This window comes from Garra rufa, chromosome 11 (genome assembly GCF_049309525.1).
Source record: "Garra rufa chromosome 11, GarRuf1.0, whole genome shotgun sequence".
Lineage (NCBI taxonomy): Eukaryota > Metazoa > Chordata > Actinopteri > Cypriniformes > Cyprinidae > Garra > Garra rufa.
Genome location: NC_133371.1, coordinates 27,951,303 through 27,963,716, shown reverse-complemented (window position 1 = coordinate 27,963,716; position 12,414 = coordinate 27,951,303).

Below are 12,414 nucleotides of genomic sequence, written 5' to 3'. Positions count from 1 at the left end.
ACAGTTGTGGTTCTGTAAAAAAACAGAATGTGGCTGGCAACCCAGTTGCCAGTATTATACTGTAAAATTACAGGGAAAAGTTTTACAGTGTACATCCAACAACAGAACACCTCAATCGCTCAATTAGAGTCTTCCTCTGCACATGAGTCACACAATGGCGATCGTATTCGGACTGTTTCAGCTCAGTGAGGGCGGGTCTAAGGTAAGGTGCTCATGTCAATCAACTGTGTTTTGTCACAATGACAAGAAACTGAGAATGATCTGATTTTAAAAAGGGGATATTACTTTTAAAGATTAAAAAATACCACTGGGTGGATTTTTATTAGGGGTGGTTGTGTAAACAAACTAACAACACACATTAATGTTCAAACAATATGTAAAAGTTAGTTTAGCATCCGATGACCCCTTTAAGACCCTAAAGAATCATATCAACTTCTGGAAAATGGCCATCCAATGACCATTTTAAGCCATATAAGTCTTTATAGATCCCTATAAAAAGATAGTTCACCCAAAAATTAAAATTCTGTCAATAATGTAATCAAATCTATAAATGTACTATCCTTCATCTTTTTTTCGCAAAAGGGAAGATGATGCTGTTTAATCTGTTTGTGTGTGTGTGTGTGTGTGTGTGTGTGTGTGTGTGTGTGTGTGTGTGTGTGTGTGTGTGTGTGTGTGTGTGTGTGTGTGTGTTGCACATGTGTGTGTGACAGCTTGTTAGAGAGCATCACACTGCCTTTGGTTTACACCCTTAGCTGTTGCTATGACGTCTTAGGCAGCGCAAGTGCTCTCTGACTAAAACACACTTCCTCTGCTGATAAGAGTGGGAATGTGAATAGTGTTTGGTTTTTTCTTCTGTTTTTCACGTTTTAGGCTGCAGCAGACAGTCTGTACGTGGCTTTGATGATGCATCTTCCGTACAGTGTAAGCCCTCATAATCCATGAACACTTGATGAACAACATCTCAAGAAGACGTTTTCACAAGTGTTTCCTCATATGGCATTCGTCTCTGTATCATTCCAGAAGAGTTGTGTTGCTGAACTGAATGGAGTGTGCAGCGATGACGTACTTTAGTAGGCCAACCTGGAAGTTAGCAACCAAAATAACAACTTTATTTAAAAAAAATTTCTCTTTCGTGACAGTCTTCGACATACTGTGCCTTGCAAATGTATTCATACCCCTTCATTTTTTTTTCACATTTTGTTTTGTTGCAGCATTATTTTAAACAGCTTTAAATTAGTGTTTCCCCACATCAATTTACACTCCATACACCATAATAATGACAAAGCAAAAAACAGATTTGCAAATTTTACAAATTTAGAAAAAATAAAACACTGAAATAAGTACATTGCATAAGTATTCATACCCTTAACTCAGTACATAGTTGAAGCACCTTTACAGCCTCAAGTCTTTTTGGGTATGATGTGACAAGCTTTATCTGCCATTCTTTGCCTCACCTTTCACCTCTCAAGCTCTGTCAGCTTGGATGGGGGCTGGCAGACATTTTCTAGAGTCCTAGTTGTTCCAATAATCGTCTTCCATTATGGATAATGGAAGCTACATGCTTCTGTGAACCTTCAATGCAGCAGATTTTTTTCTGAACTCTTCCCTAGATCATTGCCTTAACTCAAGTCTGTCACTGAGCTCTACAGGCAGTTATCTTGACCTCAGGACTTGGTTTTTGCACTGATATGCATTTTCAACTGTTAGACCTTTTCTGAGAGGTGTGTGCCTTTCTAAATCATACTCATTCAAATTAATTTGCCACAGTTTAACTCCACTCGAAGTGTAGTAACATCTAGAAGTAATATGAATGCTCCTGAGCTAAATTTCGAGTGTCCCAAAAAAGGGTATGAATACTTATGCAACGGGATCTTTTCTGTTTTTTATTTCTAATAAATTTGCTAAGTTGTTACAAACCTGTTTTGTGCTTTGTCATTATGGTGTATGAAATGTAGATTGATGTGGAAAAAAAAGTAATTTAAAGCAGTTTAACATAATGCTGCAACAAAACAAAATGTGAAAAAAAATGATGGGGTATGAATACTTTTGCAAGGCACTGTACAGTACATACAAGTATTCTCATAGCTTCATAAAATTATGGTTGAACCACTGATGGACTTACTGCCTTTCTGGGCCTTGAACGTGGTTTCATTGTGGTCTACGCAGGGTCAGAAAGCTCTCGGATTTCATTAAAAATATCTTAATTTGTCTTCTGAAGATGAACGAAGGTCTTACGGGTTTAGAACGACATGAGAGTGAGTAAATGACAGAATTTTCATTTTTGGGTGAACTATCCCTTTAAACAGATAAAGGCAGAGCTATTGCTGTAGAACCACTTGCTGCAACTGAGTTTGAACAACTCCTCCAACTGGAGGAGTGGATGAGGATGGCAGGTACGGCCTTGTTCATATCAGAGTCAAATGAAAAGTCAGTAATTGTTGCCCTGAGCTGTAAGGTGCTGCGGAGGCCACACAATAAGAGCCATTAGACTGCACCCAAACTTCATAAAGAAGCCCCTTTCCTTCTCTCGGTGCCCACGCTCCTTTTAGACTACGGTTCTTCCCATGTCACAGGGTGCATTTGCGTGGTGTGCGCAACAGTGAATGCATCTGTGCTTTAGTGATTCTGAAAGACCCCCTGAAACACTCTGTGCTGACGCACACGTTTGTCATCAAAAGCTTTTTACCTGCTTATAAATGTATCCAACCCTGATACCTAAAGGACTGTTTTGTAGAAGCATGCTTTGGGCTTTGATAATCCACGAGGCTCAGGACCACGGTTCGGTTTGACTGAATTCTCACCTGCCGACATGCCCAGCAGGAAAAAGCACGTCTGCTATCAGAGATAGCAGCATGAGAGCTGAAAGGGTATTGAAGCGTTCTGCTCTTACTCTTGTCCGTTTCTCATCCAGTCAGGTCAAATAACTCAACACTAGCTTATTTGGCTACTCTCTCTTTTGTCAGGCAATCGATTGCTGTCTGTTTTAGATTAAATGTTGTATATTATTTAAATCACCCTGGTTATACATTTTTAAGATCTAATGAAATAAAATGAGTGTTTTGTGGCTTTTCGGGGTGCAATAGATCCTAGTGTACATTACATTCAAAAGGCAGTATTTTTTCCCCCTGAAAGAAGTTAATAGTTTTATTTAGTAAAGATGCATTAAATTGATCAATAGTAAATGTAAAAACATGGATAATGTTACAAAAAAAAAAAAATGGATTTAAAAAAAAAATTATGTACATCACTTTTTATCTAAATTTCTGATGAAGATTGATAATATTAATAAATGTTTCTTGAGCAGCAAATCAGCATATCAAAATCAAAGTTTTGTATATTCATAAGAAAATACCAAATTCTAAAGTCGTCCAGCAGTGAGGATGATTTTGTTGTGCTCTCTCTTGGATGGACCCAATATTTCTTTTTTCTTTTTAAAGATCCAATCCTGATATTGCGTAGAGAGGAAGGAGAGTTCCGCTTCCTTATCAAGGAGCTGCAGGATTATCCAGAGCGATTCAAAGTTTAAATTCATATTTATATTCCGTCTCTTTATATTCTTTACTTTGTTTGTCATACAGTGCTTTGTGCTGTGAGATGAAGTGGATAAACTTGTCAGACACCATTCTGGATTTTGGTGTTCACATGTGGCTTTGAATTGTCCTTGCTACGGATACGAAAAATGCAGAAAATTTTTTTGTGACGCAGGAATGTTTCGGAAGCAGTGTATAAAGGTTCTTTTGTCTGAAATTTTTGCACGTTAAACAATAAATATGACCTCACATTGCATCAGTCACGTTTAAGGTCCTTGCACACTAAGTCCAAATTTTTCATATGCATATTTTTGGGACACAGAAAATTAATCCAATTTTTTTTGTGTGACAGAGGAAAGTTTTAACCCCTTTTTAAAATCCGGTCATTCTCAGCTTCTTGTCCGTGTGACAACACACCGACAGAGGCCACTCCTACAATAGTTGATTGAAATGAGCAGCTTACCTTAGACCCGCCCTCACCGAGCTGAAACAGTCCGACTCTGAACGCTGTTGTGTCGACTCAGGTGCGGGGGAAGACAAGAATGTCTCCGATTGAACGATTGAGGTGTTCTGTTGTTGGATATAATAATGAACATAGCAGTCGTCATTTACTCCCGACATCTGAACTGCTGAAGATGCAGAGCATTAATGTTGCTTTCGTTTTTGAAAGGAAAGCGCCGATCCCGATCTACGTATGCCTCTATGTTCATGTGAATCATTCATGCTCACAGCAGAAGTGAGTATAAGGGTTTTTATGCATCTTTGCAAATGGCCTTTCTTAATAATGTGTTGGTTAGCAATTTTCACAGCTAAATGCAGCTAAAATAAACATTACGGATCATCATCCCACGGCAGAGAGGGGCGGGGTGAGCAGAGCTCATTATCATTTAAAGGAACATGCAACACATGCTTGCTCTAAAAAGGGCTGATTTTGACAAGGTAAAAAGAGTGTTTTTTTTACACTGCCATTGAGACATTTTAACCAAAGTCTATTATACACACTGCATCTGAAACTTTTGTCCATCATAAAAAAATGGTTCAATTTTCTGCATTTTTTGCATCTGAAAAAACATATACGAAAATTTCAGACTCATTGTGCAAGGACCTTAAACATGACTGACACAACATGGTAAGGTCCTATAAGGGCATAATTAAGGTCCTTTCACACTACGTCTGAAATTCTCGTCCGAAATTTCACAACATCACATTGTGTCAAGCACGTTTAAGAGAAATGAAGCTAGCGCAAGTTCTGGCAGGAAGACTCAATCGTTCGCGTCACTAATTACCTCCTCATCTTCCAATCATATCATTACTGTAGCTTTAAAGGGTAGCGCTTACCATGTCTGAGTTCGCAGATGCTGTTGCTCCAGCAGCACACAGCCGTGAAACTGTATTCCAGCCGCAGTTGCAAGGAGCGGAGCTGTTAACTCTCTCAAACTGACAGGATTTATCACGGATACCATGGTTACTTCATTAAAAACGACTGTCGGCATAGTTTAACGTGAACCGTGCGGTTCTCCTCCTCTGCGGATGTGTTTGCGGTGCAGGAGTCGTAACAATGTACCGTCGTCTCGCTGGCGGCGGTAGACAGAAGCTGCGGCTAGAGCCCAGTCTGGCGAATCTGTGAGCTCGAGCTGCTCAAGCGGCGGCTTGAGGCTCTGATCGCCAGCGCGCTCACGCTACACGCGCCAACCCGAGCCGGAGAGAGCCGAGCGGCCGAGCGCCGACACGAACCCGCGGTGCTCACCGATGCCATCGCTCCCGTACCTCCATCCTCGAAGCCCAGCAAGCTCTCCAGCCTCGATCTAGGTAAATCCTATTTTTTTTCTACTGGTGGTGGTGTTTTGCCAAAGCGGTTGGCACTTTCACGAATTGCATGGCTAGCTACTAAAGCAAGATGGCCTGCGGGTTATACGTCTGTCAAACAGCTGTACACGCTATAGGTTCAAGCGGCTGCAGCTTATGCTGCTTTCATGCGCTATCGTAATTACAAATACCAAGCTATCAAGACGGCCCGTGGCCCATGCGTTCTATCAGAAGATGGACAGCGTATTCAATCATGCGTTCTACCAAAAGATGGCCCGTGTATTCAATCATGCGTTCTATCAAAAGAGGGCTGCGTATTCAATCATGCGTTCTATCAAAAGATGGCCTGTGGCCCATGCGTTCTATCAAAAGATGGCCTGTGGCCCATGCGTTCTATCAAAAGATGGCCTGTGGCCCAAGCGTTCTATCAAAAGATGGCCTGTGGCCCAAGCGTTCTATCAAAAGATGGCCTGTGGCCCAAGCGTTCTATCAAAAGATGGCCTGTGGCCCATGTGTTCTATCAAAAGATGGCCCGTGGCCCATGTGTTCTATCAAAAGATGGCCTGTGGCCCATGTGTTCTATCAAAAGATGGCCTGTGGCCCATGTGTTCTATCAAAAGATGGCCTGTGGCCCATGTGTTCTATCAAAAGATGGCCTGTGGCCCATGTGTTCTATCAAAAGATGGCCTGTGGCCCATGTGTTCTATCAAAAGATGGCCTGTGGCCCATGTGTTCTATCAAAAGATGGCCTGTGGCCCAAGCGTTCTATCAAAAGATGGCCTGTGGCCCAAGCGTTCTATCAAAAGATGGCCTGTGGCCCATGTGTTCTATCAAAAGATGGCCTGTGGCCCAAGCGTTCTATCAAAAGATGGCCTGTGGCCCATGTGTTCTATCAAAAGATGCCCGTGGCCCATGCGTTCTATCAAAGGATGGCCCTGTTTCACGTCGCAATCAAGGATACCAGGGGCATATGTTCATTTTCAAAAAAAAAAAAAAAACAGCTAGTGGTTCATTTAAGTTAAGTATGGCACTCATCTAAATCTAATTTGTTTCTCTTTCTTTCTCCATCTAAGCCAGGAACCCCAGGATTCACGACCGTAAGGTAATTTTAAAACCGTCCTTTGGGGGTGGGCCCCGTTCTGGTGGATCCTTAAGTCCACCTATCTTTGGGGGTTAGCGGCGCCCCCGCCTTCGTCTTCAGGCGGGACTCGCTGTTTCCGTACCCTCGGAATGCGAGTTACGAACGGGGCCTACGCCAAAGAACCGGATTGCTTGCTGAGCTTCTACATAAATGTAATCGGTATAGTATAAATTCTCCCGAGTCTTTCTGGTAGAAATGAAGCTAGCGCAAGTTCTGGCAGGAAGACTCAATCGTTCGCGTCACTAATTACCTCCTCATCTTCCAATCATATCATTACTGTAGCTTTAAAGGGTAGCGCTTACCATGTCTGAGTTCGCAGATGCTGTTGCTCCAGCACCTCCATCCTCCCCACCTCCACCAAGATGGAATCTCTCCTCCAACTCCTCTATTCAACCAAGCTGGGTCATCCCTCTATTACCACATCCATCAATCAGGCTATCCCCACGAAGACTTCAGATTGTCTTCCTCAATCCTCACCATCACCAGTTGGCCCCTTTCCTGACTCCGCGGGGGGTTAGCGGCGCCCCCGCCTTCGTCTTCAGGTGGGACTCGCTGTTTCCGTACCCTCGGAATGCGAGTTACGAACGGGGCCTACGCCAAAGAACCGGATTGCTTGCTGAGCTTCTACATAAATGTAATCGGTATAGTATAAATTCTCCCGAGTCTTTCTGGTAGAACTGAAAATTTAACCCAATCCTTTTTTTATGACGGATGAAAGTTTCAGATGCAGTGTATAAACATGATTGAAACAACATGGGGTCAGAAATAAATATATAAATAAATACTACCTCAAGTTAAAGGTCCTTGCCAAATTGAGTCCGACATTTTGGTGTTTTTTCAGATGTAGAAAATTGCACTCAATGTGATTTTTTTTTTTTTTTTTTAATGACAGATGAAAGTTTTGGATGCAGTGTATAAACGTGATTCTCTAAACTTTCTCTTTCAGGAACCGGACTCATTCTACACCACAAATTTTTGTCCGGTCAAATGCTCTCAAGAAAAAGACATCTCTCTCCTTTTATGAAATCAATGAAAAATCAACAGAGCGATTTCTGCCACAAAGAAACAACAGGTAACTGCGACTTTTATTTCACAACTTGAACAGAATCAAAATATATAAACTCAGAATTCTGATCTTTTCACATTATTATCTCGCATTTCTGACTTTTTCTAAGATTTGCGAGTTTATATCTTTTCTGATAGCACATGTACACCACAGAGAAGTCTGTTTGATGTCTGCATTTACATCTGCAAGACATATTCTTAGAGTGTTTGCTCATCTGCAATACGTCAGATGTTTGTACACCACAGATGCTTCCAAGATGAAGTGATCTTTAAAAGACATCTTGCAGATGTATTTGTACTATCTAGGTTTGTAGGTAGTTTGTATCTCACAATTCTGGAAAAAAAAAGAGATATAAACTCAAAATTTGCGAGAAATAGCCCTGCCTAAACTTCCCATTTTAATCGAAAATATGTTAACACATAAGGAAAATTTCTCGTAACTTTAAAAGCATTGTTTTCTCAAAAGGGAAGCCGAGTGTTAGTTTATTTCCCCTCTTTAAATCTAATCATGTTTTAATTATCCTAAAGCAGCAAAACCATGGATGAAAGGGAGGCCGGATATCCATTAACAGGTCAAGCTTGAAATCTTCTCTAAGGACGCTGGCTGTTGACGTAGAACTAAAGTAAATTGCAAAGTGAAAATAGAGGCAGCACAATCATGGTATCACACATTCTGCTTCCAGTGTGCCCATAGAGAAAGAAGCATATTGTTAGGAGGAGGAGCATGTGTGCATGTCACAAACACGGCTATGGAACAACACTCTGCATACAGCAATCTCAATATCACAAAAGGATGAGTCATCTGTATTATAATATCCCCTGTGATGTCTCCTCAAAACAAGCTTGATCCACACACAAACACAATGAATAAGTATAATGACATGCCTTGGTTTCTTTTATCCGTGTTCTTAGAAAACTTTATGATCTGTTTTCATGTCATTCAGTAACAGACCTGCGTGATTTAAGCATATTGCGGAAGACAGCCATGTTGTGAACATCGACACATGTAACGTCAACATGTCAAGTGCAGAAGCGGACGCACTAAAAACATATTTCACTGCAACGTCTTGTGCTATTTTATGCCTGGCATCTGACACAGAAACATTTTTACATTGCAGTGATTTGTGTTCCAGGGTGTGCACAACAGATGGATGTGGATGCGGTCCAAGAGCATGATTTCAGTGCTAATAATGCAGTTGGTACATTGTTAATTTCAAAGGAGCACGTAAACACATAAGAAACAATAAGAGTGCTGTAATTAGATTTTCAGATTTAGTTTTGAACCTGTGTATATAAGGACACTAGAGAGGTTGCAGTAAAAATGGAGAGCCGTTTCTACTCAACCTCATTTGGATCACTTAATGCATGTTTCTGAAGGAGACCTAATGGTTACAAGTGCATGCATAATGACTCATCTTGAGGTGGTATGTTTAATGTAAGGGCTCTCGATTTGCTGCTTTGTTTGCATTGAGGCCTTTTGAATTAGATAGGATACAAGACCAAAGGAACAGGCAAATTATGTTGATCAGAGAGCCAGCTTTCCCAGGAAATTCACAGGTTGGTGCCAGTTTGCTGGTGTGCATTTCCAATGCAAAAGCCAACCCTTATGCTGCAACTTATGGTTTTTATGCTGGAGTTTTCATTTGAGGGAGACAGAGGGTGTTTCAAATTCTTGAACGTGGCCTGCAAAGTGGATTCGGATAACTTGCAGGGTTAATTCAGCAAAAAAAATTAAATTCTGTCATGTCGTTCCAAGATTCCAAATCAAATCATCAACATAGGTTGGCACTGAGGACAAGTATTATAAAGATTTAGAAATTTATTTATAAATATAAATATTTATAAAATTGCTCTAGAAGTTAAGAAACCATCTGCATGATAAAAATCTTAAATATTGTAACATTTAATTATGACTATATTTAGGCATTTAATTTGACAATTTATTTAAATATTAAGCAATATTTATAATTTTTAGATAATTTATATATTAATAAAATATCAATTATATATGTTATTTATATTAAATTAATCAAAACTGAAAGACTTTTATATTGTTATAAAAATATATTTCATATTCAAGTAAATAAATGCTGTCGTTTTAAACTTTCTATTCATCGAAGGATCCTAAAATAAAAGGGTATTGCTGTTTCTACAAAATACAAATTATGTAATCATACCCCTTCATTTTTTCCACATTTTGTTTTGTTGCAGAATTATGTTAAACTGCTTTAAATTACTTTTTTTCCACTTCAATCTACATCTCATACACCATAATGACAAAGCACAAAACATGTTTGTAATAACTTTGCAAATTTATTAGAAATAAAAAACTGAAAAGATCCCGTTGCATAAGTATTCATACCCTTTTATGGGACACTAGTCCTGAGGTCAAGATAACTGCCTGTAGAGCTCAGTGACAGACTTGCGTTAAGGCAATGATCTAGGGAAGAGTTCAGAAAAAAATCTGCTGCATTGAAGGTTCACAGAAGCATTATCCATAATGGAAGACGATTGGAACAACTAGGACTCTAGAAATGTCTGCCAGCCCCCATCCAAGCTGACAGAGCTTGAGAGGTGAAAAGGTGAGGCAAAGAATGGCAGATAATTGCCAAATGCAGATGTGCAAAGCTTGTCACATCATACCCAAAAAGACTTGAGGCTGTAAAGGTGCTTCAACTATGTACTGAGTTAAGGGTATGAATACTTATGCAATGTACTTATTTCAGTGTTTTATCTTTAATAAATTTGTAAAATTTGCAAATCTGGTTTTTGCTTTGTCATTATTATGGTGTATGGAGTGTAAACTGATGTGGCCAAAAACTAATTTAAAGCAGTTTAACATAATGCTGCAACAAAACAAAATGTGAAAAAAATGAAGGGGTGTGAATACTTTTGCAAGGCATTGTACATATTTTATACAAGTACACATGCTGTATTGTATACATTTATATGAGTAAATAAATGTAAATTCATGTCCTGATCTCATTTTTTTTGGTTACATAAACATTACTTACACTAACTTAATAAATCATCATTCATCAAAGCTCTGTAAATATTGGTGACAAACATGTGAGAACAAGCTGATTCCTTTCTAAAAACAAAACCACAGATCTGTTTTCAGGCCATTTGAATTTGACATGACAAAGTGGTGATATATACAGTAAGTGTGTGAGTTGTTTACTTACTTTTTAAAACTAGTCTTCCCATTAAAGCAGGCTTCCTCAAATCTTACCCTAGGGCTAATGCACTGCAGAGTTTAGCTCCAACCCTGATCAAACTCACCTACCTGTAATTCTTTAATGATTCTGAAGCATGCTCAAGTGTGTTTGATTAGGGTAAGAGCTAATCTCTGCAGGGAAATGGATCTCGTGGGCCAGATTTGAGGATCCCTGCATTAAAAGGACTACTCCACTTCCAAAATAAAAATTTCCTGGTGATTTACTTACCCGCATGTCATCCAAGATGTTCATGTCTTTCTTTCTGCAGTCGCAAAAAAAAAAAAGTTTTTTGAGGGAAACATTCCAGGATTTTTCTCCATATAGTGGACTTCAGTGGTGGCCAACGGATTGAAGGTTAAAAATGCCGTTTCAGTGCAGCTTCAAAGGGCTCTACACAATCCCAGCTGAGGAATAATGGTCTTATCTAGCATAATCTAGCAAAAAAAAAAAAAAATTCAATTTATATACTTTTTAACCTCAAATCCATGACTTGTCTAGCTCTGCAATGCGCATGCGTACTTTGTGCACTCTGGTTCAGTACAGTTATGGTATGTAAAAACTCCTGTCTCATTTTCTCCTCCAACTTCAAAATCATCCTACATCGCTGCAGAGGTACCGACCCAGTGTTTACAAAGTGAACGTGCAAAGGAGACAAGAGCTAGACTGGCATTTGTGGTTAAAAAGTATATAAATAGTAATTTATTTAAGATAAACCATTAGATAAAACTCTTATTCCCCGGCTGGGATAAAGCCCTTGAAAGCTACATTGAAACTGCATTTTTAACCTTCAATCCATTGAGCACCATTGAAGTCCACTATATGGAGAAAAATCCTGGAATGTTTTCCTCAAAAAACTTAATTTCTTTGTGACTGAAGAAATAAAGTCATGAACATCTTGGATGACATGGGGGTGAATAAATTATCAGGAAATTGTTATTCTGGAAGTGGAGTAATCCTTTAACGCCATTATATTGTTCATTCAGACTCATTCGCAAACACAGATGGCACATGAACATCTATCGCATTAATTAATCACAGCCGATCTTAAACAGTCATATCCAATCATATTGTGACGGAGTGACTTTTGCTTTAGCGGTTGTGTTAAAACTCAATGAACTTAGGGGAGGCACAACAGACAGTTTTACTTTAGAAAAACAAACAATTTAAATGCTTTTATGTCATGTTTTGTAATATTTGTGTTGTTTTTTCATTTAATTTTTTGGGAAGACACTGCTTCCCTTGCCTTCTTGGAGAAAAATATGAAAGCCTGTTTTCACCACTGAATAAAAATAAAAAAAGTTATTGTGACTTGTTATCTTACAATTCTGACTTTTTTCTTAGAATTGCGTGATACAAGTTATAAACTCACAATTGCGAGTTATAAAGTCAGAATTGCAGGATATAATCTAGCAATTGCGAGAAAAAATATAAAGTCGCAATTCTGACTTTGTAACTCGCGATTGCGTGATCTCGCAATTCTGACTTTCTAACTCGATATTATGTGATATAAACTCATAATTGTGAGAAAAAAGTCAGAATTGCAAGATGTAAATTTGCAGTTGCAATAAAAAAAGTCAGAATTGTGTGATATAAACTCAACTCTGTGAACATATCAGTCTTTTTTTCTCCTCAGGACACAATTCAATGAGAAAAA